Source organism: Ursus arctos, unplaced genomic scaffold, assembly GCF_023065955.2.
Source record: "Ursus arctos isolate Adak ecotype North America unplaced genomic scaffold, UrsArc2.0 scaffold_19, whole genome shotgun sequence".
Lineage (NCBI taxonomy): Eukaryota > Metazoa > Chordata > Mammalia > Carnivora > Ursidae > Ursus > Ursus arctos.
Genome location: NW_026622863.1, coordinates 45280216 through 45303168, shown reverse-complemented (window position 1 = coordinate 45303168; position 22953 = coordinate 45280216). Strand labels below are relative to the sequence as shown.

The 22953-nt window shown below is 44.2% G+C and overlaps 1 protein-coding gene across 1 annotated transcript in view; it reads left to right on the top strand.

The window, feature by feature from the left end:
- The window catches only part of LOC113243548 (cytochrome P450 2F5), a 37981-nt gene that overhangs the window by 1842 nt on the left and 13186 nt on the right, over positions 1 to 22953 (top strand). The window contains exons 3-7 of the mRNA XM_026482247.4: positions 412 to 559; positions 1359 to 1440; positions 4992 to 5189; positions 12959 to 13059; positions 13763 to 13842. The gene's annotated coding sequence lies outside the window, so the exon portion shown is untranslated. The remainder of the gene's footprint in view (positions 1 to 411; positions 560 to 1358; positions 1441 to 4991; positions 5190 to 12958; positions 13060 to 13762; positions 13843 to 22953) is intronic.

The following is a 22953-nucleotide window of genomic DNA, read 5'->3' as shown; positions in this document are numbered from 1 at the left end:
TGAGGCCAACTTCTGTCATCACATGCCTTCTCCCCCAAGGGCTGGAGAGTGCAAGGCCAGTGTGCAAGTGCCTGGGCAACAGATGAGTTAGGGGCATGCCCAGGAAAATCTCTTTCCCGCCCTGGGACTCAGTTTCCCTTTCCAGACAATGGTACAGCAGTTAAGAGCACAGTTAAGGCATGGATTGGAATACCTTATTGCTTCTTTGTTGTGGGACCTTGAACAGGTCATCTCGCTTCTCTGATCCTCCTGGGGCCAATGACAGGTTGTATCTCTTAGCCTATTATGGGAGAAGTCATCGATTAATGGGTTTGAAGTGCACGGCAGTAAGTGCCAAAAAAATAGTAGCTGTTCCTATTAATCTGCAGGATGCAGGATATGAGTAAGGGATTCTCTAAATTCCCCTTTCAGATATTATATTCTCCGGTCTAAAGTACCAAATACGTTTTCTTCGGGAAAGGAGATAGGGAGAGGAAGCCTGTGGGAACCTGACTGCCCTTCCTTCTTTGGCACAGCTGAGCCTTCCCCCTGGAGCTGCGAATGGAACATTGACTTGGAGGTGACCTTCTGGAGGGACGGTGCAGTAGGCACTGTGTGAGGAGGGTGGATCAGGGGTAAACCCTCAGGTTGTTTTGGGGTGGGGAGGCATGGCCCCGCACAGCACCTTGCCCAACATCTGTTTCTCCCCTTGTGTCTGTCTGTCTTATTTTTGTCTTCCCTGCAAGTCAGCCTGTCCTTCAACCCTCTTGTGTGTTTCTGGATCTTTCTGTTCATGCCAGTGTGTGCAGTGGGTTCTCCTAGATGCCTCTGTTGCACATCTTCTTATTTATACATCTGTATACGTGTGTCATTCCGGGCAGGTGCATGGGGTCTCTGCATGTCTGAGCTCATGTGTGTATCAGTGTGTCCGTGTTGGTACATGTATTTATGAACACACCTGTCTGTGGAGTGTCTGTGTGTGCAGAAGTTGGTGTCCGTACCTGTTTGTGTCTAGATATGTACGTCTGTGGGAGCACATGACAGGGGGTGTGTGTGCAGGCCAGTGTGCCCGAATGCACACCAGCCTCTTTGTGTTGGCGGGCAGCTGAGTACATGCTTTGGAGCATGCCTGTTGGAGGACGTCTACATGAGTGTCTGTGTGTCCACCCTGACGTCTGACTGTATATTCACACGTATGTGACCATGTACGGGTGTGTGGATGGACATTTTGTGTGTGCATTCTGGCATTGTGTGTAGGCATGTGGGCCACTCTGTGTACACATGGCTGAGATCTGCTTGTGCCTGTTTGCTTTCAAACACAACCCTGGCCCAGCTCCACTTCCCTTCTTAAAAACACAAGTATTTCCCTTATTTTTCAGGGAATTGCATCCCTCAGTTTTCAAGGGTCACACGAGGCCAAAAACCCCGCATGGGATAGGTGTGTCCTGAGAGCATTCGGAGGTGGGTCAACTCCTACTGGATCAACTCAAACATCCACTCATAAAATTCTCTCCCATAGTGTCCCCCAGCCCCCTAACCCACTCAGCACCTTTAAGACAGTCATCCAGCCAGTGCTCAGTCAACCTGCCAGTCCGTCCCAGCCTGTGCTGACGGATGCTGAGGACACAGTGGTGACCCTGGGCGCTGCCCTCATGAAGCTCTCACTCCACAGGGCAGACGGAGCAGCCACAAGTCAGTGAAGCTCAGAATGCACAGGGCTGGTATGAGAAGGCACAGGCAGAGGGGTGGGCGGGGGGGGGGGATAGGGGGCACAGGTGTCTGTAGGGGCCCAGAGATAGCCCTGCTTCAACCTTGTAAGTTCAGGCTGAGCCACTAGAGGGCTAAGGAGGGATTTTTCCAAGGCAGGATGGGGACAGCAGGGAGGGAGAAATCTGGGCAGAGAAATCCCAGTGCCAAGGCAATGGAGCATAGTCGGGTGCTGTTAGAGTGAAAGGAACTGGGCCATGGGCACTGATGAGGCTGTAGCCATCAGCAGGAGTCATACCTGCTGGACCTGGTGGGACTGGGTGGGGAGTGTGGACTCTGTCCTAAGATGATGGGGAGCCCCAGAAAGATCTTAAGCAGGGGAACCAAATGGCCAAATTTGTGTTTCAGAGAGATCGTTCAGATTTTTGGAGAAGATGAAACTAGAGGTCCAGAGACAGGGAAGTGGCTTCTGTAGGCTTAAGGGGACAGAGGACAGGGCCATGAGCATGGAGAGGAGGCATGTGTTGGAGGAAGATATAGAAAGAAGAACCAGTTCTTACTTGGGTATGTGTTGGCTGTGTGGGGTAAGGTGAGGAGGAGCCCAGTGTGGGGGTAGATGGCAGTGTCATGTATTGGTTTGGGGACACAGATCAGGAGCAGGTCTGAGGAAGGAGATAATGAGTTCCACTTTGGACACGTTGGGAACCAGGCACAATCCCTGCTTAAGGGATTTCTTAGACTAGAGGGAGAGCAGACCCGAATAAACTAAAGTCCTCAGTGATCCTGTTAGTATTCATTGATAATTATGGGCAATAATTTGGTACTTGAAGCTGAGGATTGGGAGGGCTTCCTAGAGACTGTCATTTGAACTGGGTCTTGCAGGATAAGCTCACAGGTTGGGGAGGAGAGGAGGGCAGGGCAGAGAGCCTCACAAGCCAGGTTTGGACATGTGAGATGAGGGGACACAGCAGACATGTGACTGCTACACCCCCTGCTCCCTCTGCCAACCTCATCAATCAACTTGCTGTCCTCTACCCCTAGCCTGACGCAAAACTCTCTAAAAAAACTGGCTCATGCCCACAAGTGTGGCTGAAATCTATGACCCTCTCCCAAATGAGAATGTTTTTTTTAATTGAAGTGAAGGGGCACCTGGCTGGCTCAGTCAGTAGAGCACGCAACTCTTGATCTTGGGTTGTGAGTTCAAGCCCCACATTGGGCGTACAGCTTAAATAAATAAATACATAAATTTCAAAAAATAAATCAAGAAACTGAGAGCTTCAGAGGGGAGGGGGGTGGGGGATTGGAATAGGCCGGTGATGGGTATTAAGGAGGGCACATATTGCATGGAGCCCTGGGTGTTATACGCAAACAATGAATCATGGAACATTACATCAAAAACAAAGGATGTACTATATAGTGACTAACATAACTTAATAAAAATTTTTTTAAAAAATCAAGAAATACTTATTAAAAAATTACCCTTTTTTACACAAACAGTTCAGTGGCATTTAGTACATTCACAGACTTGAGAAACCAACCACCTCTAACTACTTTCAGAACATTCCCAAGTGACAATCTTAGGTAAGCCTTCTTGGTTCAAATTTAAATGCTAATACTGCTGGTAATGCTAGCATTCAGTGAGCTTATGATCTTACTGTGTGAAGCTTTTTATGGGCATGATCTTACCGAAGTCCTCACAGCAAGCCTGTGAGGCTGGGTTCACCATCCCCAGTTGCAGATGAGTTAAGCAAGGCCCAGAGAGGTGGAAGAGAGTTGTTTTGGGCTCCATGGCTGATCGGGGCAGAACCTGGGCATGGCCTTGTGTTGTTGATTCTAGATTTCATGCTCTTAACCACCACGCTGGACTGCCAAGCCCCACCTGTTCTCTTTATGAGCCACCAGAAAATTGTTCCTGATAATCCTGTGGTTCTTGAAAAACTTCCCTGTAAGCCTAACACAGCAGATTCCAAATGTGAAAAAAGAAATAAAAATAAAACATGCCTCTCAATAGGAGGGATATTTGACTTTCTGTTGTGTTTGCGTTCTTTGGAACAATGACCAAAGACCTGGCCAAGCAGTGTCACCTCAGTGGAGAGTGAGTAGAACAAGGGGTTTGGCCAGAGAGTGAAGTGTTTGTATTCGGGTTTCAGATGGCAGCAGGGATCAGGGTGAGCGGCACGAGTGTGGCTGAGATGGGTCAGGGGAAAGCCAAGGAGCAGAAGAAAGTCAAGGTTCTTTCTGTCTGGTTGTTGGGACAGCTCATGCTCATGCCAGTGGTGTGCCTTCTTGCAGGAGCAGGGCAGGTCTTGGAGGAGAGAGAGGGAGGAAGTTTGACAGAAGACAGGGACGAAGGAGAGACTCCAAAAAGGAAGGGTTTTCTTAAGAAGGTGTGGGGGGTCATACTCTAGTACTTTGGGGCGTTTCTGTCTCTGGTAATGGTTGAGTAGCTCCTACTGGATCAAGCATCTTGAAAATAACAGCTCTCGACTCAGAATAAAATCTTTTAAAGAAAGGGGTGCCTGGGTGGCAAAGTTGGTTAAGTGTCTGCCTGAGGTTCAGGTCATGATCCCAGGGTCCTTGGATCGAGCCGTGTGTCCAACTCCTTGCTCAGCAGGGATCCTGATTCTCCCTTTCCCCCTGCTTCCTCCTGTTCTTCCCTCTCCACCCTCTCCTCCCTCTCCTCTCTGCTCATGCTCTCTCTCTCTCTCTCTCTCATATAAATAAATAAAATATTTTTTTAAATATTTTATTTATTTATGTGACAGAGAGACAGCCAGCGAGAGAGGGAACACAGCAGGGGAGAGGGAGAGGAAGAAGCAGGCTCCCAGCCCAGGAGCCTGATGTGGGACTCGATCCCGGAATGCCAGGATCACGCCCTGAGCCAAAGGCGGACGCTTAACGACTGCCCTACCCAGGCGCCCCAATAAATAAAATATTTAAAAAAAAAAAAAAGAAGTTTCATACTTTGCTGTTGGGGATGCATAGTCATACAATCCCTTCAGGAAACTGGCAGTTTACTAAAACTGAACATATGCTTAACCAATGAGGAAGCAAAATCTTGGTATATATGCAGGAGTGATGAGTGCATGTCCCACAAAAGGTAAGTACTAGAATGTTCACAACAGAGTTGGTCAAAATAGCCAAACACTGGAAACAACCCAAATGTCCATCAGCTGTAGAGTAGGTAAGTAAATAATAGCCTATTCATACAATGACAGTCTGCATAGCAATTTATTTATTTATTTATTTATTTATTTATTTATTTATTTATTTATTTTAAAGATTTTATTTTATTTATTTGACAGAGACAGCCAGCAAGAGAGGGAACACAAGCAGGGGGAGTGGGAGAGGAAGAAGCAGGCTCCTAGTGGAGGAGCCCGATGTGGGGCTCGATCCCAGAACGCTGGGATCACGCCCTGAGCCGAAGGCAGACTTAACGACTGCGCCACCCAGGCACCCCTGCATAGCAATTTAAAAAGGAACAAGTTACAGGTACCTGCAAGGTGAGTGATTATCATAGATGTGAAAAAAAGCCAAACACAGAAGAAAACATACTCTGTGACTCCATTTATGTGAATTTCAAAAACGGGCAAAACACATTTGTGAAGGTCAGGACAGCCGTTGAGTGCGGAGTGAAAACGACTGGATGGGACCCGGAAGAGTCTTCCAAAGTATCAGAAACATTCTGAGTAGTATCTACATGGTCTCATACAAATGTAGAAATTCTTCAAGTCCATTCATTCAATATCCGTGCTCATTACTGCATGTAATTTATAGTTGCCAAAGGAAGAAAAAAGCAAAAAATTGAACAGGAAACAGCAAAATATATACAAGAATGATAGTTTGCTTAAAGTAGATTCCTTTGGGGGCACCTGGCTGGCTCAGTCAGTAGAACATGGGACTTTGATCTCAGGGTGGTGGGTCGGGCATGAAGCCTACTTAAAATAAATAAATAAATAAATAAATTTTAAAGCAGTTTCCTTTGACTGAGGGGTGTTAAAGTTCAGAGGATACATTGGAGCAAGCCGATTTCACTTTATATCGATTTATAGGTTTTGGAATTTGGAACCAAGTGTGTTACTTGTTCAAACAGAGTAAGTTAACAAACCTGAGCAGAGGGTATGTCTGTTTCCAAATGAAGGAAGGAGAAATGATTGGGCCAGCTCCCCAAGAAAAACTGGGCGGGGCTTAGCAGGGTTGCTATAATCACCAGTAATGGTCATGGTGTTCTAATAGTCTTTAGGTTCTATTTGAAGGGCTTCACATTTAGTGACTCACTTAATCCTCTCAACAATCCTTTGAAGCAGATACAATTATTACATCCATCTTACAGATAATCAAACTACATCCCAGCTAAGCTGAGTCATTTGCCCAAGAGAGAGCAGAGAACAAGAGGCAGACGTGGGATTTGAGGCCAGACAGCTTGATCTCAGAGCTGTGCACTTAACTATGGTGTTACACTGCCTCTCTTGACAAGCACCATATATATATATATTACATATATATATATATGTATATATGTATATATGTGTATATATATATATATATATATATATATATAATCCCAAAAATGAGCTTCTAGGATTATGGCTCTTCTGCTACATGTCACATGTTCAGATGTGGTTCCCCAGTTATGATGAGTGAAGTTGAAGTCTCTTCCAGCTTCTACCTTGCGCTCTGCCTGGACCAGTTCCTTTTCCATCAACATGTATGCAAGGTGACCTACTACAGGTCACTTCTGCCCTCAAAGTAAGAGTCCCGCTAGGGTCCTTGGAGTCTTTTTGTGGCATCAGACTTAAACCAGACACATCCCAATCTATGAGAGGGGCTCTAAGAAAAATGAGCTTCGGGGCACCTGGATGGCTCAGTCGGTTAGGCGTCTGCCTTCAGCTCAGGACATGATCCTGGAGTCCTGGGATTGATCCCTGTGTCAGGCTCCTTGCTCAGCAGGGAGCCTGCTTCTCCCTCTTCCTGCCACTCCCCTACTTGTGCGCTCACTCTCTCTGTCTGACAAATAAATAAATAAAATCTTTTTTAAAAAGAAAAAAAGAAAGAAAAATGAGCTTTGAAAGAGGAAATGTTAGAATGTCCTAGCAGGTTCCTTGACCCCTAGATAAATTTATCTCACTCTAACCCAGAGACCAGCTCTCCACTGAAGAAGAGATTTGCCCTGGACACATTTTATCCCTTATCAATATCCCTTCCTTTGAGAACAGTGCCTCCTCCATTGCATTGAAAACTTGCTCAAGTTCATGTGTGGTTTGGGGTGGAGAAGGTAGCGGTGGGATCATGATGCAGGCACAACCAATCACAGAACACCACTCCTTGCCACCACCATGATTTCATAAGATATGGCCACATGACCACTTGGATTTCTTCCTGAAACTTCTACTCAAGCTACTGGAGAAAGAGTTGTCCCTTCTCTAAAAATTAGAACTATAAATATAACTTATCAGTCAGCTTAGACTAAGTTATACGGCACTAAGGAATGATTCAGCAAGGATACAGTACTCACGAAAAATCATGCTTGTTGCTAATTAGCTATGGATTTACTTCATGTGTTCTTTGTTGCTGGACCAATGCTGAAGAGGGAGCATCTACCTGGGATAGGCCAGTACCATGCGAAGGAAGAAAAGTAGCAAAGCAATTAGATGATCCTTAAATTTTATGCTTACCAGCTCATTTTCAATCACAGTTTATTCCCCAAAGCAAGTTAAATGGGCAAAATGCCCAGTAGGGAAGGAATATAATCTTCCAAAGACAAGGTAGGCCTAAGACTGTCAAAGACCATCTTACAACCACTTGGGGGAAATCCTAAAAGAGAACAAAGTCATACATAGACCAGTAGATCCAAAAGATGCAGTTATGAGAAGACTCATCTGAGCACCTGAATCCAAACTCAGGGTGAGTTAACAAATTACCATTTTTGCTAAAGTTGGGCTCAACTGAGTCTCTACTACTTGGGACAGAAGAGTCCTGACCCAAGGCTATTGGAGAGGCTTTTGTTTATCCCAGTCCTACACCTCTTCCAGGGATTTGAGGGATAATGCAACTCAAACTGGAATCTGTTCTAACATGAACAGGTATGACCACGAAGATACCTAGAAGCAAACAATTTCTCTTCTTCATTCTCCCTAACGAGCCACGCCTTGATGCACGGATCCAAAGCTGTAGAGTAAGAACTTGAGAATCACTCACTCTCTAAATCTTAGCATCACTCATATTGAGAGACTACATCTGAAGATCCCCTAGAATGGCAGATCTCTATTTGAAGAAGTTGGTATTTCTTCCCAACACCCATCAAAAATCCCTCCCACCATTGCACAACGAAGAAGGTGGCTACATTTGGCTTGGTTCTGTAAACGGAGGGCTCATTCCAGAGAAGGACGTGGGACTGGCTGATTAGTAGGCAAGTGAGGATGGATGGGAAGAGGGAAGAACAATTAATCCTATAATCGCAGAGCTAACAGAGAAGGTAGGTGTGACCATATGTCAGCAGAGGTGCTGAGCTGAATCATCTTCGAGCCAACAATTCCCCCCTGCTCTCCCTTGACCAAACTGTTGCCGTGCCCAGCTCAAGAATTTCGAAAGGTGACTCCCCATTTAGTGAAAATCTCAATTCATGACATTAGTTGGAAGGTTAAACAGCTCTAAGAGGTCTAGAGGTGGGGGAGGCGGAAGAGATGGCTTCTAGCCCAGGACCTGTCACCTCACCCTATACTATCCTAGCTCCCACAGTTGGCCACTGTTTTCCCCTTCTATGAAATGGGGATGGTGATGACCTCTGCCTCCTCACTCAAAAGTCTCACTTTTAGGTCAAAATGGAAACCAGATGGTAAAGGGCTTGGAAAACTGCCAGTGGCTGCAGGGATAGGAGCAATTAACAAGTGCTGAGCGCCTTCCATCAAGCACTGCCTTTTCTATGTGCTTAATCCTTACAGCCCCCAAAGGGAGATATGGTGATTACTCCCATTTTACAATAACATGAATAACATGAAGCAGGAGGTGCCTGGGTGACTCAGTCCGTTAAGCATCTGCTTTGGCTCAGGCCATGATCCCAGTGTCCTGGGATTGAGTCTGCATTGTCTCCCTGCTCAGGGGGAGTCTGCTTTTGCCCCTCCCCCCTGCTCATACTCTCTCTCTCTTTCTCTCTGTCTTAAAGAAATAAATAAAATCTTAAAAAAGAGAAAATCTTAAAAACATTAAAAAACAAAAAACAATAACATGTAGCAAAAAGAGATTAAGTAACTTGCCCGTGTCATACAAGACAGTCTGGATTCAGGGTGCTTGCTCTTGTACACCATACTATCTTAGGGATTCAGACTCAACACCGGTTATCTGTTGGGTCATATATGTCTCAGCAACCCAGCTTCCTTCATCCAGAGCCCTTTGACCTGATAATCAAATATCATCTACACCTGTCCTAAAAAATAGCAATCAGATAATAATAAACAACAATTGTTGAGTGACTGTTTTGTTTAGCCATATAATAATAATGATAAGGGTTAACATTTATTGAGCCTGTCAGTAGACATGATAACCATTTCTCTTGGGTGGTGTCACGCATTTTCACAACAAATTCGAGAGGAAGGGATGGTATCAGTGGTATACTGGGAAGTGTCTAACAGCTGGCTCTCTGCAGTTGGGGTGGGGGGATGCTCTGAATTCTAGCTGATTTCAAGCTATTAACTCAACATAAAGTCACTAAGCAGCAGAATTGTGAAGAGATGCGCAGTGGCTCTCGTGAATTGGTACTGGCCTATTCCAGCACACCACTAGTTTATGTTCATTTTACAAAAAGAAAAAGTAAGATTTCAGTAGGTGAAATGATTTGCTTAAACTCACAGAACAAGTAAATGGTGAATTGGGTATTTGAACCAAAGCAGTTTAGATGCAAAGCCAAGACTCTTAATTGCTGTCCTGTACTGTCTTTCTGGGCTGGGTTCCTCCTTGGACCACAGAAAATTCATAAAGATTATCCACTAGGAGGAATTAGCAGATTTATTCCCTGGAGAAACAGTTCCTCACTTGCTAGTGTCCCCTAGCAGAGACTAAAGTCCTGATTATAGAATATTAAATGGGCACATAATCTTTACTATCATGAGCTGATTAAAAATTTATTTATTTATTTTTGGGGCGCCTGGGTGGCACAGCGGTTAAGCGTCTGCCTTCGGCTCAGGGCGTGATCCCGGCATTATGGGATCGAGCCCCACATCAGGCTCCTCCGCTATGAGCCTGCTTCTTTCTCTCCCACTCCCCCTGTTCCCTCTCTCGCTGGCTGTTTCTATCTCTGTCGAATAAATAAATAAATAATCTTTTTTAAAAATTTATTTATTTATTTTAGAGAGAGAGCGTGTGCGAGAAGGGGGAGGGGCAGAGGGAGAGGGAGAGGGAGACAAGCAGACTCCCTGCTGAGTGGGTAGCCCAATGTGGAGCTCAATCCTAGGACCATGAGATCATGCCCTGAGCCAAAATCAAGAGTCGGACACTTAACCAACTGTGCCACCCAGGTGCCCCGAGCAGAGTATTTTATCTTACCTACCAAACTACAAAGTTGGATGCATGCAGCAATCATCTATTGTCAAGTGGAAATGGTATATGGATATATGAACAAGGTAGTTGTATGAGCAGTTGGCTCAGATTTGGTTGACACCAACTCCTGGTGCATTGTCTTCTCTTTCCATTTACAACTTTGGCTTCATGGGGAGGTTTCTTATGATCAGTTGATCAAAGACAAAACAAAAACAAAAAACCCTCAGGCTTGGTTTACATATGTTTCTAAATGTTATGCTGACACCAACTGGAAATGGACTGCTTGCTGAAGCATTAAAATTCAGTTAGGGCCACTCCTGAAAGGAAGTGAATAAGTGAGAACTCCCAGTAGTATATTTGACCCGACTGGGAGATATCCAGACGTAGGAATATATAGTAACTTGTGAGAAGCCATGGATCCTTTAGCCAAGTGCTCAGGGACTTTGAAGAAAAAAGATTGATGAAAAGCAGATCTGGGGAAGAGGCATTTGGACAGACCTCTCAGAATGGCCTTAGACGTTTTGGGTGTTGTTGTTGTTGTTGTTGTTTCTGATATGAATATTCAGTAAGGCACATCCAATATGGAGTTTGTGCTCAGTAATCACATGTACAGGGTGATCCATACTGTGGATTTCACTCATTCTCCACCTCCAGCCACCTAAGTGCTTCCTCAGTTGGCCCATATATAAAACAGTGTCAAGAGTGAGGACTGTGGGGGCGCCTGGGTAGCGCAGTCGTTAAGCGTCTTCCTTCGGCTCAGGGCGTGATCCCGGCGTTCCGGGATCGAGTCCCACATCGATCGAGTCCCACATCGGGCTCCTCGGCTGGGAGCCTGCTTCTTTCTCTCCCACTCCTCCTGCTTGTCTTCCCTCTCTCGCTGGCTGTCTCTCTGTCACATAAATAAAATAAAATCTTAAAAAAAAAAAAAAGAGTGAGGACTGTGCATGAGCTGAACAACACAGACTTAAGTTCAGCAAGGCTAACTTCCTTACCTCCAATGCTAAGAGCCTGCCACCAGCAGAGACCAAAGTAGCTACTTTGAGTAAGTGACTGATACATGATCCTATTTCTCCTACAGGATTCAAGAATCAGTGGTGGAATGGGGCATGGCACGTTTCATTAATAACTCACTTGCAGGATTTTTTCTCCCTGCAATTTTAAGCTCTGCAATTTGGGAGGTCTTACTTCCCAAAAGAAAAAAACTTTCAACAGAGCACCCGGCACTGATTCAATTGAAAGGGAAGTGAAGATTGCATCTCAACATTTTGGGCTTCTTATCCTACTGTACTAATGGGCAAAGAAACACTATTAGATGGGATGGGTGATCTCGATTAGGAAGGAAAGATTGGGTTGCTGATACACAAGTGGGGCATAAAGAAACATATCTGGCACTTAGATGAGTCTCTGGGTACTTCTCAAGACTTCTATGTCCAATAAGAAAGGTTCGTGGAAAATTACAACAACTGAAAAAAAATCAAGCTATTGAAGATTTAGATAATTCAGATACAACGTTTTGGGTCACATCACCCGTAAATGACCCAAACCGGCTAAGGTCCTTGTTAAGAGGAAAAGAACATGCAATTTGGTAGTGGTAGAAGAAAATATAAATATCAGGGCCAGGAGGATATGGTGGTGAGGATAAGGTGCCAAGGCACCATGGTTTCCATGCATGGGGAAAATGTTGAATTTTACCAAACTTGGGTGGGATGTTTCTGAGATGGCAGGAGTTCCATGCTGGGGAGACCTAGCTGGGATAGCAAAATGGATCATGGTGGGACAGGCAAACTGATGACTTTGGGGCCCTTGATTCCTTACGACTATTATTCTCATTTTGCTGGTGAGGAAATGGAGTCTCAGAGCCTTTGAATGACATGGCCACGATTACACAGCTAAAAGGTAGCCATACCCAGACTTGAATCAGATCTTTTTGGCTCTTTCTTGCCCTTTCTTGTTCTACACACAGGCTAAAGAAAAGTCAAGTATGAAGTAACTTAACCTTCAGAGCCCTGTGTGTTTCATAATACCATAGTTATCCAGTTCCGAATGTTTTCAGATTTGTGTGAACAGCTCAGGTTCCAGTTTGGGATGCTTTCCATGGGGGAGGGATGGGAGGGTACGAGGAAACCCCAATCCACGTGTCTTGTTTCATAACGAGCACATTAATAACAAGTGCCTGTTCAGACTGTAACCATCCACGTGCACTGTCTCTTGGCAAGAAGCTGAAAACTTTTGACTCACACACTCTTCGACGTATGGCATAAAGATTCATGAAATCTGGAAACAACACTCTGAGTACCAAAGACTTGAAATATTATAATCATCGTACACAGAATCATAGTCCGTTAAAAATAAAAATGTTCTAATATGAACCTTCAAAAATTTCTCTTAACTACTGTGATCAGAGATTCCAAGATGAAAAACAAACACATTCACACACCTCATTTATTCAATTTATTATTCCAGATACCTGCCTATCATTAACCAGAAATCTGGTATCCCTATCTTGAGAATTCTTAGTAGCCTCCAGGACAGTTCTCCAAACATTTCGGATTATGGATTTAGTCTAAACCAGCAACTGTGGAGCTGTGGATTGGTACAACCCCTGAGCACGGTTTAACTATATCAGCCAAAATTATAAAGATATATGTATTATTTGACTCAGCAATTCCTCATCTAATAGTTACCCTATAGATTTACCCAAATGTGTGCAAAGTGACCTATGTGCATCTATGTGTTGCAGCTTTGTGTCATAGTGAAAGATTGGAAATAACTGTAGTCCAATGACCAACCACACAAAACAGCCATACAATGGAATGCTGTGTCAGGATCCCAGCAGGAAAGGTGAGTCACACACAAATGGAATCATTTGGAGTTTAATGAAAGGACTATTTACAAAACTGAGGGAAATCCAGCAAGGGGCACTGGAATACCTGTAAACTAGCCACCATGAGGCTGCCCTGCATCCTTGAAGGTGCAAAGGCAGGGAGCAGTTGCTGGAACCGGACGAGACCTATAGGTACAAAGAAGGCCAACAGGAGGCATGGCCAAAGCAAGTTACATGACCAAGCATGTCAGCGGGGACAGGAAAGTGTAATCTTCTCCTAAGGAAAGGACCAGTGGGAGGGAAGAAGGCATTTTGAAAATAAAACAATCCACCACCGACAAGGTAAGCCTTAGACTTCCAGCAGCTCTCCTCCCATCGCAGGGATAATGCCTGTCAGATGGTAAAGTCAGAAAGAAGTGGGGCACCTGGGTGGCTTAGTCAGGTAACCATCTGACTATTGATCTCGGCTCAGGTCTCTATCTCAGGGTTGTGAGTTCAAGCCCCACATTGGGCTCCATGCTGGGTGTGGAGCCCACTTAATAAAAGTAGATGGATAGATATATAGATGATAGATAAGGCAAGCAAGGAGTGCAAAGAAGGTGATTCTTCTCTTTGCTTCTGGTACTATTTGCAGGCACACCCATGTTCTCTGTTAACTTTGGGATTTTGGAGATTAACCTTCATTCCTTCCTCTCTGTTGTCTCTCCCTGTGTGTGGCAGTCAGCCGACCTCAAATGCTTCTCCTGAAGGGGCTCTGAGTTAGCAAACAGCTGGTTCCAGCCTCCCCTTCTTCACAAGTGGTGAGTAGGAAGGATTTATGATGACTGGTGGAAAGAAACCTTATTTTCTTAGAAGAGATTTGCTACCAAGGAGAAGCTATGGATGTCATCTGCAAAGATGAATGCAGAAGAATCTTGGAATCTAAATTTTTGGGTGTCCCTGATTCTAAGATTTGGGGAGTCTGAGAGTCTCAGATGCTTATTCTGGTACTAAAATTTGTTTCTAAGTGTCAAGGGATGACTCATCTTGAAGAATTAAAAAATAATGACAAAATAAGTGGCAGATATCAGCGCACTTCCCTTCACAAATTGTATTATCCCAGGATGGCGTGGTGAATGAGAGTGTGGGCTCAAGAGGCAGGCTGCACTGAATTTCGCTGTGTCTCAGTTTACTCATCTGTACAATGAAGATAACAGCAGCAACTAACTCTTGGGATTGTTGTAAGGATTCAATCAATTGAAGATTTAAAAGCACTTGGAACAATGCTTTACATGTAGGGAATACTGAGCACATGCTTAATGGTTACTGGAGCCATTGACAGTTTCCAAGCTCCTGGCCATCTGGCTACACTTTGGCTTTTATGGAAGACTTTCAAGGAAGGGAGCAATGGCCATCATCATATCCGAGATTACATAGGGACTTGTGGCAAACCCTGGGCAAGATCCCAACACCCCTGCCTTCCCTAATTCTTCCCTTTCCTACACCCCAGAGATGCCTGAGATTTCAGCTGAGAGCTGAGCTGGGTTTCGCTGTTATGTGGGGAGTGGCCCTTCCAAAGTGTGGAGTGGGGATGGGCTTGGTTTGGACAAGAAAGATCTGGAAAGTTGGTGGTACCTCTCATTCACCACGCCATCCTGGGATAATACTGAGCCAAAGAAATCAGGCATAAAGCACGTTCTGCACAATCCCCTTTATATAAAAAATAAAAGGGGCACCTGGGTGGCTCATTTGGTTAAGCATCTGACACTTGATTTCAGTTCAGGTCATGATCTCAGGATCCTAAGATTGAGCCCCAGGTCAGGGTATGTGCTCAGAGGGGAGTCAGCTTGAGAGTCTCTCCCTCCCTCTTCCTCTGCCCCTCCCCCAGCTTGCACTATAAGTAAATAAATAAATAGCAAATAAATAAATAAATAATAAAATCTTTAAATAAATAAAAGCTAGTATCTTTTAAAAAATAAAAAAGAAATCTCACAGGGCACAGAAAAGATAAATATCAATGAGTGGGAGAAGACATACCAACCTGATGTCCTCTGAAAGAAAGTGTGGCTACGCATCTATAGTATAAAATTGACATTATGGCAAAAGGAAATGTCCGAAGTACAGAAATAAAAGAAGTAAAACCAATGAATTGTTTAAGTAGCAATTAGTAGAAGTTTATTGTGTACACACCAGAAAGAGTTTGCAAACCAGGAGCATCCAAAACATAGAATGAGGCTCAGGGGCATAGTGCTGCTATAAAACGCTTATACAGGGAGAAAGCAGTGACTATTTATTCTTCACAGTGATTGGTTATAATATTGGCATTTTCTTAAATGAAAGTTTTCTCTTCTTTTAAGATTTTATTTATTTATTTGAGAGAGAAAGAGCACAAGCAGGGGAGGGGCAGAGGGAAAGGGAGAAGCGGACTCCACGCCGAGCAGGGAGCCCTGACATGGGGCTCGATCCCAGGACCTGAAATCATGACCAGAGCCGAAATCAGATGCTCAACTGACTGAGCCACCCAGGCGCCCCTGAGGATTTTCTTAATCATTGATCCATGGTTACCTTATATCAACCTTGGGAAACAGGGCAAGATTTGCACATCATTTCCAGAAGCATAAGCAAGAAATGACCCAGGTCAAGTTAATCTTCCAAAATAAGCTACATGAAGCTTAGTTTTTAATAACTGCACTGGTTTTGTCTGGTCAGGGTGTTTTCAAGGCTGGTCTCTGTTTGTTTTTTATTTTAACAGAATTATTAGGAACAACAGGAACATTGTGATAAAAGGAACAGTGCACCAAGAAAATATACAAATCCTGACATATGACAATATAGCTCTAAATTACAAGATTTTAACTTACCCCAGCAGTAAGTTTGATAAATCAAACAGATAAAAAATTAATAGAGGTGCAGAATATTTGAAAAAGATAATTAGGTTGATCCAATTAACAACTGTAGATCCCTAAACTCTTCATTTGTGAATCCTCATTCCTTTCAATCACATGTGAGGTTTTATAAATATTAGCGACAAACCAGGCCAAGACATAAATGTTTATAAGTATTGAGGAAATAATATCACAGACAATACAGTCTGGTCACAATGGAAAGAAAGAAAGAAGAAAGAAAGAAAGAAAGAAAGAAAGAAAGAAAGAAAGAAAGAAAGAAAGAAAGAAAGAAAGAAAGAAAGAAAGAAAGAAAGAGAAGAGAGAGAAAGAAAGAGAAAGAAAAAGGGGGAAGGAGGGAGGGAAGAAAAGAAAAGAAAAGAAAAGAGAGGGAAAGAAAGGAAGAAAGAGAGACAGAGAGAAAGAGAAATCAACAGTAAAGATGAGATCAAATACCAAAATGCTTAGAAATATTAAAGCATACTGCTCTATAACAGATGAACCAAGTAGAAATCATATTGGAAATTAAAAATATTTACAGCTGAATCTACATCTCAACACTTAGAGGAGGCAGGTAAAGCAGACTTTCAAGAGGAGTGCTTATATGTGAAAACAGGAAAACTGCAAATTAAGGAGTTTAGCATCCAATATAGGTAAATAAAAAAAAAAATAACAGAGCAATCCGTTCTAAAAGGAAAAGGGAAAGAAATAATAAACATGATAGCAGCAATGAGTGAAGCACAAAACAACAGAAACAGTAGAGAGAATCTATGAAATCAAACACTACTCCTTTAAGAAGAAAAAAGTTGTTTAACTTCTTGTAATAAGTGTGGTAAACAGAATTCTAAAAATGATCCCCCAAGGACCAACACCTTCATATAATCTCCTTCCCTTGGGTGTGGGTGGGACATGTGAATAGGATAGGATGTCACTCCCATGACTATGTTACATTATATGACAAAAGGGATTTTGCAGATGTAATTAGAGCACCAAATCCACTGACCTTGAGGTTAATCATAAAGTAAGATCATTCCAGGAGGGCCTGACCCAGCCAAGGGCTAAGCCCTCCAAAGGGGCTGGGGCCTTCCAACCAAGAGCTAGCAAGCAGACTAAATAGTAAACTCCTATAAACCAATCAGAAAAAAAAAAGAAAAGAAAAGAGAAAAGAAAGGAAAAGAAAAGAAAGGAAAGGAAAAGAAAGGAAAGGAAAGGAAAGGAAAGAAAAGAAAAAAGAAAAAAGAAAAGAAAAGAAAAGAAAAGAAAAGAAAAGAAAAGAAAAAAAGAAAAGAAAAGAAAAAGAAAAGAAAAGAAAAAAAAGAAAAGAAAAGAAAAGAAAAAAAAGAAAAAAGAAAAGAATACTCAGAGGCAGTCCACAGTGCAGGAAATTGAACGGCCAACACACGTGCTCAACTCAGCAGCCAGCCAATCGGAGAAAAGTAAATGAAAGCAAGATAGATTTTCACCCTCATTGGATTAGCAAAATTTTATAACTGACAGGATGGAGGATTGAATGACAACACAGGAGTCTTTTTTTACATACTGTTGGTGGGAGTATAAATTAGCTCAGCTGCTTTGCAGAGCAATTTGGCAATGCCAAGTTCAAGCCAGCAACCGCAGCTCTAGCGATCGACCCTAGAGAAACACTCACAGCTGTGCACAGGAGGTAACCCAGATAAAATGTCACCTCCGTGAGAGCAGGGCATTTTTGTCTGTTTTATTCTTTGCTCTATCTCCAGTGCTTATACTTAGTTGGTGTTCGATTAATATTTGGTGACTCGATTAATGAATGAACTAAAGATGTGGTGATATTGGGAAAGATTGCTCTGACTCCATTGAGGAGGTGAGGACTGACAAGAGGCAGGAAGAGGGATGTACAATGATACAGCTGGAAAGAGACAGTGTCTCCTCCAAGAGGACTCTCATGAAGGCCAGTTCAAACGGAGTGACTGTCCCAGTTGCACCACTCAGTTATTCCCTGGTAAACTCATCTCCTTCCTCCTCTGATCATGGACAGCCTGAGGGTCTCTGCCTCAGCTCTCACCCGAGAGGTCCTTACGCTCCTCTTTAGTAAACCGAGAGTCAAGCACTGTGTGCAATGGGACTCATCACTCAGCAACCGTGTTCCAAGACCTAGAAAACGAAGTCTGAGCTCCTCAGCCTGGCATTCCATGCCTTTTAATACGTACCGTCCCCGGGGCACCTGGGTGGCTCAGCTGTTCAGCATCTGCCTTCAGCTCAGGTCATGATCCCAGGGTCCTGGGATCGAGCCCCGCATCAGGCTCCCTGCTCGGCGGGAAGCCTGCTTCTCCCTCTCACACTCCCCTTGCTTGTGTTCCCTCTCTTGCTGCCTCTCTCTGTCAAATAAATAAATAAAATCTTAAAAAAAAAAAGAAAGTACCGTCCCCTACACTCAAATGCCCCCAGGCCACCAGCAAGAGATTTGGACTGGGAGGGGTCTGGGGACTGAGAGCAGGTGCCCCATCTAAAGTGGGCAGCCACCACCAGCCCAGCAGACAATAGGACAGTCCTCCTGTCTGTTACTCTCACCTCTGGGATCTTCCACCCCTGGGAGTATGTCTTTGCCTGACACCCACACCCATCCCGTGTGAGAACTCCCCTCCCAGTGTCTTCTAGCTGTGCTTCTCTGATTCTTGCCCCTTCATCCCCGGTAGCTCTTCTCCAGAGCTCCCATGCTTGCAGTTTTCCCATGTTTTCTCCTTATAAAGCCAGCCCCTCCTCGAAGTCCTTCAAGTGTTCTCCCCCGAATGTTATCTGTCCCACTGATATGGAATAGCTGTGGTTGTTTGATTCTCCTGCAACTTTCTTCCACGTGTTTCTCCTTGGCTTATCCTCCAATCTCTTACTTACTCTCCACAAATTGCTCTATCTAGGGGAACTGGTTATAATGCTGTGTTCTCACCTGCAGTGATGTGTCTGCGGGAGGAGAGAGGGTTCATCCTCTTCTGCTCCACTCAAATCCCCAGTTCCTGTCTTTACTTCCTCAGTTCCCCCATCTTTGCTTCGAACCTGAGGTCAAGTCTTCACATCTATGACTGAATAAGGAAGCCACATTGGCTTCATCAAGCCACTGCCCTTGACCCTTTGCATGCCAAAGGGAGACTGAAGGGATAGTGAGGGGGAGTGTCTGTGAGTCCCCAGGGTTGAAATGGAGAAGGCTCTGGAGGGATGTGACTGCTCTTTTCTGCAGGGATCTCCTTGTGCCCAGGAGCAGAGGAGGAGGAGAGAGTACCACCAAGCATTCCACCAGGCAGACAGATAGGAAGTAGTCTCAGCAAAGGATGTGGCGGAAGTGGGAGCAATTTCTTCTTTTTCTGCAGGAATCCAGGTATTCATGTTAATAGAGTGGGTTTGGGATTCTCAGGTTCTAGAATGCGACAGTTCAAACCCCTTCTTAACCTTTCCTGGGATGACAAGGGGCTCTCAGAGCTGGATTGGCCCTTGGTGGAGCAGGAGCATTCATTTTGCTCCCCTGCTGCCCCTGGCCTCCCCTGCCACTACCTCAGGAAAGGGTCACGACTGGGGCACAACCCAGCTGTAAGCCGACACTGCCACAAACCACCTCAGCCTCCTGTTTGGGATTCTCCCCTCCCCCTTTTCATCAGCTCCCCACCTGGGAAGAAGATCTGGGCGCCTTTACCTGGGCTTTGGGAGCTCCAGGAAGGACATTAAGAACAGTTAGTTCTCAGATGCCAGGCTTTTACACTGTCAGGGGCTCTGCCAAGCATGTGACCGGCTTGAGTTCACAGAGGTCTCTCAACAGCCAGATGGTGCAGAGACCAATACCCCCATTTGTCAGAGGAGGTCACGATGGCTCACTTATCCAGGACACACGGAAAGGACCAGGTAGAGCTGGGATTCATGCCACAGTCCACGCCTCTATAATACCTGCTGGTTCACTAAACATTCCTTGAGCACCTACTATGAGTCAAGCACTGTGGACACTTCCAGAAGGGCAAAGGCTGTAAACAGATAAACATTTATATTCTAACATCTGGGAGCAGTGAGTGCCTCCAGAAGATAGAGCAATTCATGGCTGCAGAGGGATGGAGGTGCCTGTTTCCCATAAGGTGATCAGAAAGGCTTCTGTGAGGAGGAGAATTTGATTAGAGATCTGAATGAAGGAGTGAGCCACGCAGACGAGTTTGAAGAACAAGAGAAGGCAGCCTGTAGAGCTACACGCAGAATGCAGATTTTTTTTAAAGATTTTATTTATTTATTCGACAGAGATAGAGACAGCCAGCGAGAGAGGGAACACAAGCAGGGGGAGTGGGAGAGAAAGAAGCAGGCTCATAGCGGAGGAGCCTGATGTGGGGCTCGATCCCATAATGCCGGGATCACGCCCTGAGCCGAAGGCAGACACTTAACCGCTGTGCCACCCAGGCGCCCCTATTTTTTTAATTGAAGTATAGTTGGCACATGATGGGACATTGGTTCAGGGGTACCACGTGATGATTGGACAACTTTATAGGTTATGCTATGTTCACGGTAAGTGGAGCTCCCATCTGTCACCAAACAATGCTATTATGCGATCGCAATACCATTGACTATATTCCTTATGCTGTACCTTTCATCCCCGTGACTTATAACTGGAAGGCTGTACCTCCCACTCCCGTTCACCCATTTAGCCCTTCCCCCTCCCTGATCTGGGAACCATCAGTTCTCTGTGCTTATGGGTCTGGTTTTTTTTTAAGTTTTATTTATGTAAGTAATCACTACACCCAACATGGGGCTCGAACTCACAACCCTGAGATGAAGAGTCACATGTTCTTCCAACTGAGCCAGTCAGGCCCCCCTCATTGTGGTTTCGATTTGCATTTCCCTGACGATGAGTGATGTTGAGCATCCTTTCATGTGTCTATTGGCCATCTGGATGTCTTCTTTGGAGAAATGTCTGTTTGGGTCCTCTTCCCATTTTTTATCAGATTGTTTGCTTTTTTGGTGTTCAGTTGTATATGTACTTTATATATTTTGGATTTTAACCCTTTATCAGATATACCATTTGCAAATACCTTTTCATACACAGTAGGTTGTCTTTTTGTTCTGTTGATTTTCTTCGCTGTTTTGTTGGTTTTCTTCACCGTGCAAAAGCTTTTTATTTTGGTATAGTCTCAATAGTTTATTTTTGCTTTTATTTCCCTTGTCTTAGGAGATACATCTAGAAAATATTGCTAAGGCAGATATCAAAGAATTTACTGCCTATGCTTTCTTCTAGGAGTTTTATGATTTGGGGTCTTAAGTTGGGTCTTGATCCATTTTGAGTTTATTTTTGTGTATGATGTAAGAAAGTGGTCCAGTTTCATTATTTTGCCTGTAGCGGTCCAGCTGTCCACCATTTATTAAAGAGACTGTCTTTCACCATTGTATATTCTTAGAATGTAGATTTTTAAAAATCTTGTTTCACATGGTATTAGATGAAGCTTATCTCATAACCAAATCCTCCCAACTTCTGATCCCTTTGAAAATCCAGAGCTGTGTCCTTTGGTGTCCTCCATCCTCACTCCCCAACACACAGCATCCATAGCTCCTCACTCCCCAACACACCCAACCACAGCTTCTGCGCAGAGCAGCCCACTGGGTTTCCAACACTGAATGGTGCTGTCCAGGTGAGAGGTTCTGAAAAAAATTCTCCTCCACCGTGCAGAGGAGCTTGGGACCTGTAAGGAGTTCCTTCCACCACAGGATAATGGAGCCTGTGCCAGGACATATCTCCCCAAACTCTCCCTATTCCTTGACGTTCAAGCTAGAGGTACTTAGAAAACATATGACAGGAAACTCATTTCATTCATTTAATCAATCAGCAGCTCTAGGGATGCCTGGGTGGCTCAGTCGGTTAAGTGTCTGCCTTCGGCTCAGGGTGTGATCCCAGAGTCCTGGGATCAAGCACCACATCAGGCTCCCTGCTCAGCTGGGAGCCTGCTTCTTCCTCTCCCACTCCCCCTGCTTGTGTCCCCTCTCTTGCTGGCTGTCTCTCTCTCTGTCAAATAAATAAATAAAATCTTTAAAATAAATAAATAAGCAAAAATAAAAATGTGCATTCTAAGGGGCGCCTGTCTGGCTCGGTCAGGGGAAGGGAGGTGTAGCGTGTGACTCTTGATCTCAGGGTCATGAGTTCAAGAGCCCCACACTGGGTATAGAGATTACTTAAATAAATAAACTTCAAAAAAATCTGCATTCTAAGAATATACAATGGGGAGTTTATAAATATTCATAAATTGGAGGAGCCTCAGAAGACACAATGTGAGATTCTAGATGAGATCTTGGAATAGAAAAAGGACATTCATGGAAGAACTGATAAATCTAAATAAAGTGTAGTCAGTAGCGTTGTACCAATGCTAATTTCCTAGTTTTGCTCATTGTACCATGATTTTGCAAGGTGTCCTCATGAGAGAAAGCTAGGTGAAGGGTAAGCAAAACCTCTCTGCACTCTGCAACTTCTCTGCACTTCTGAAAGGATTTCAAAATTTGTAATTTTTTAAAAGACTCTTCAAATACCTGCCATTTTTAATCTTCCTTGGTATCTTTCCACTGCATGAAAGCTTTTAATCAGATAATAAAAGGGACTCCTGAAACTCTTAACATCATTTCCCTCATTAATTACCCTAAACCACAGCTCTTTGGTGTTGTATCTATTGACCACTCCTGTGTGACATTCCCCCCAGCCCCCTTCACTGCAGAATGGCTTATAGGCAAAATGCGAGGTCACTTCTGGAACATCTTAGAACGACCTAGCTTGTATCTAGGTCAACTTCTAATTTCAGTTTCAGCATCAGAGAGATGGGTAGAGACCAGACATATGGCTAAACATCCTACCATGCACAGGATAGCCCCCATACACACACAAAGAGTTATCCAGCCCAAACGTCAATAGTATCAAGGTTGAGAAACCCTACAACACAGCCCTCCCTACCCCACGTTTTCTCTGTAGCAGGAGAGCAAGTCAGACTACAAGAAGAACTCAAAGCCCTTCAAAACCCCTTCTCGTGAATGCTAGGTTTCCCAGTGAGGCAGTCCCATCAGGACCCTCTCAAC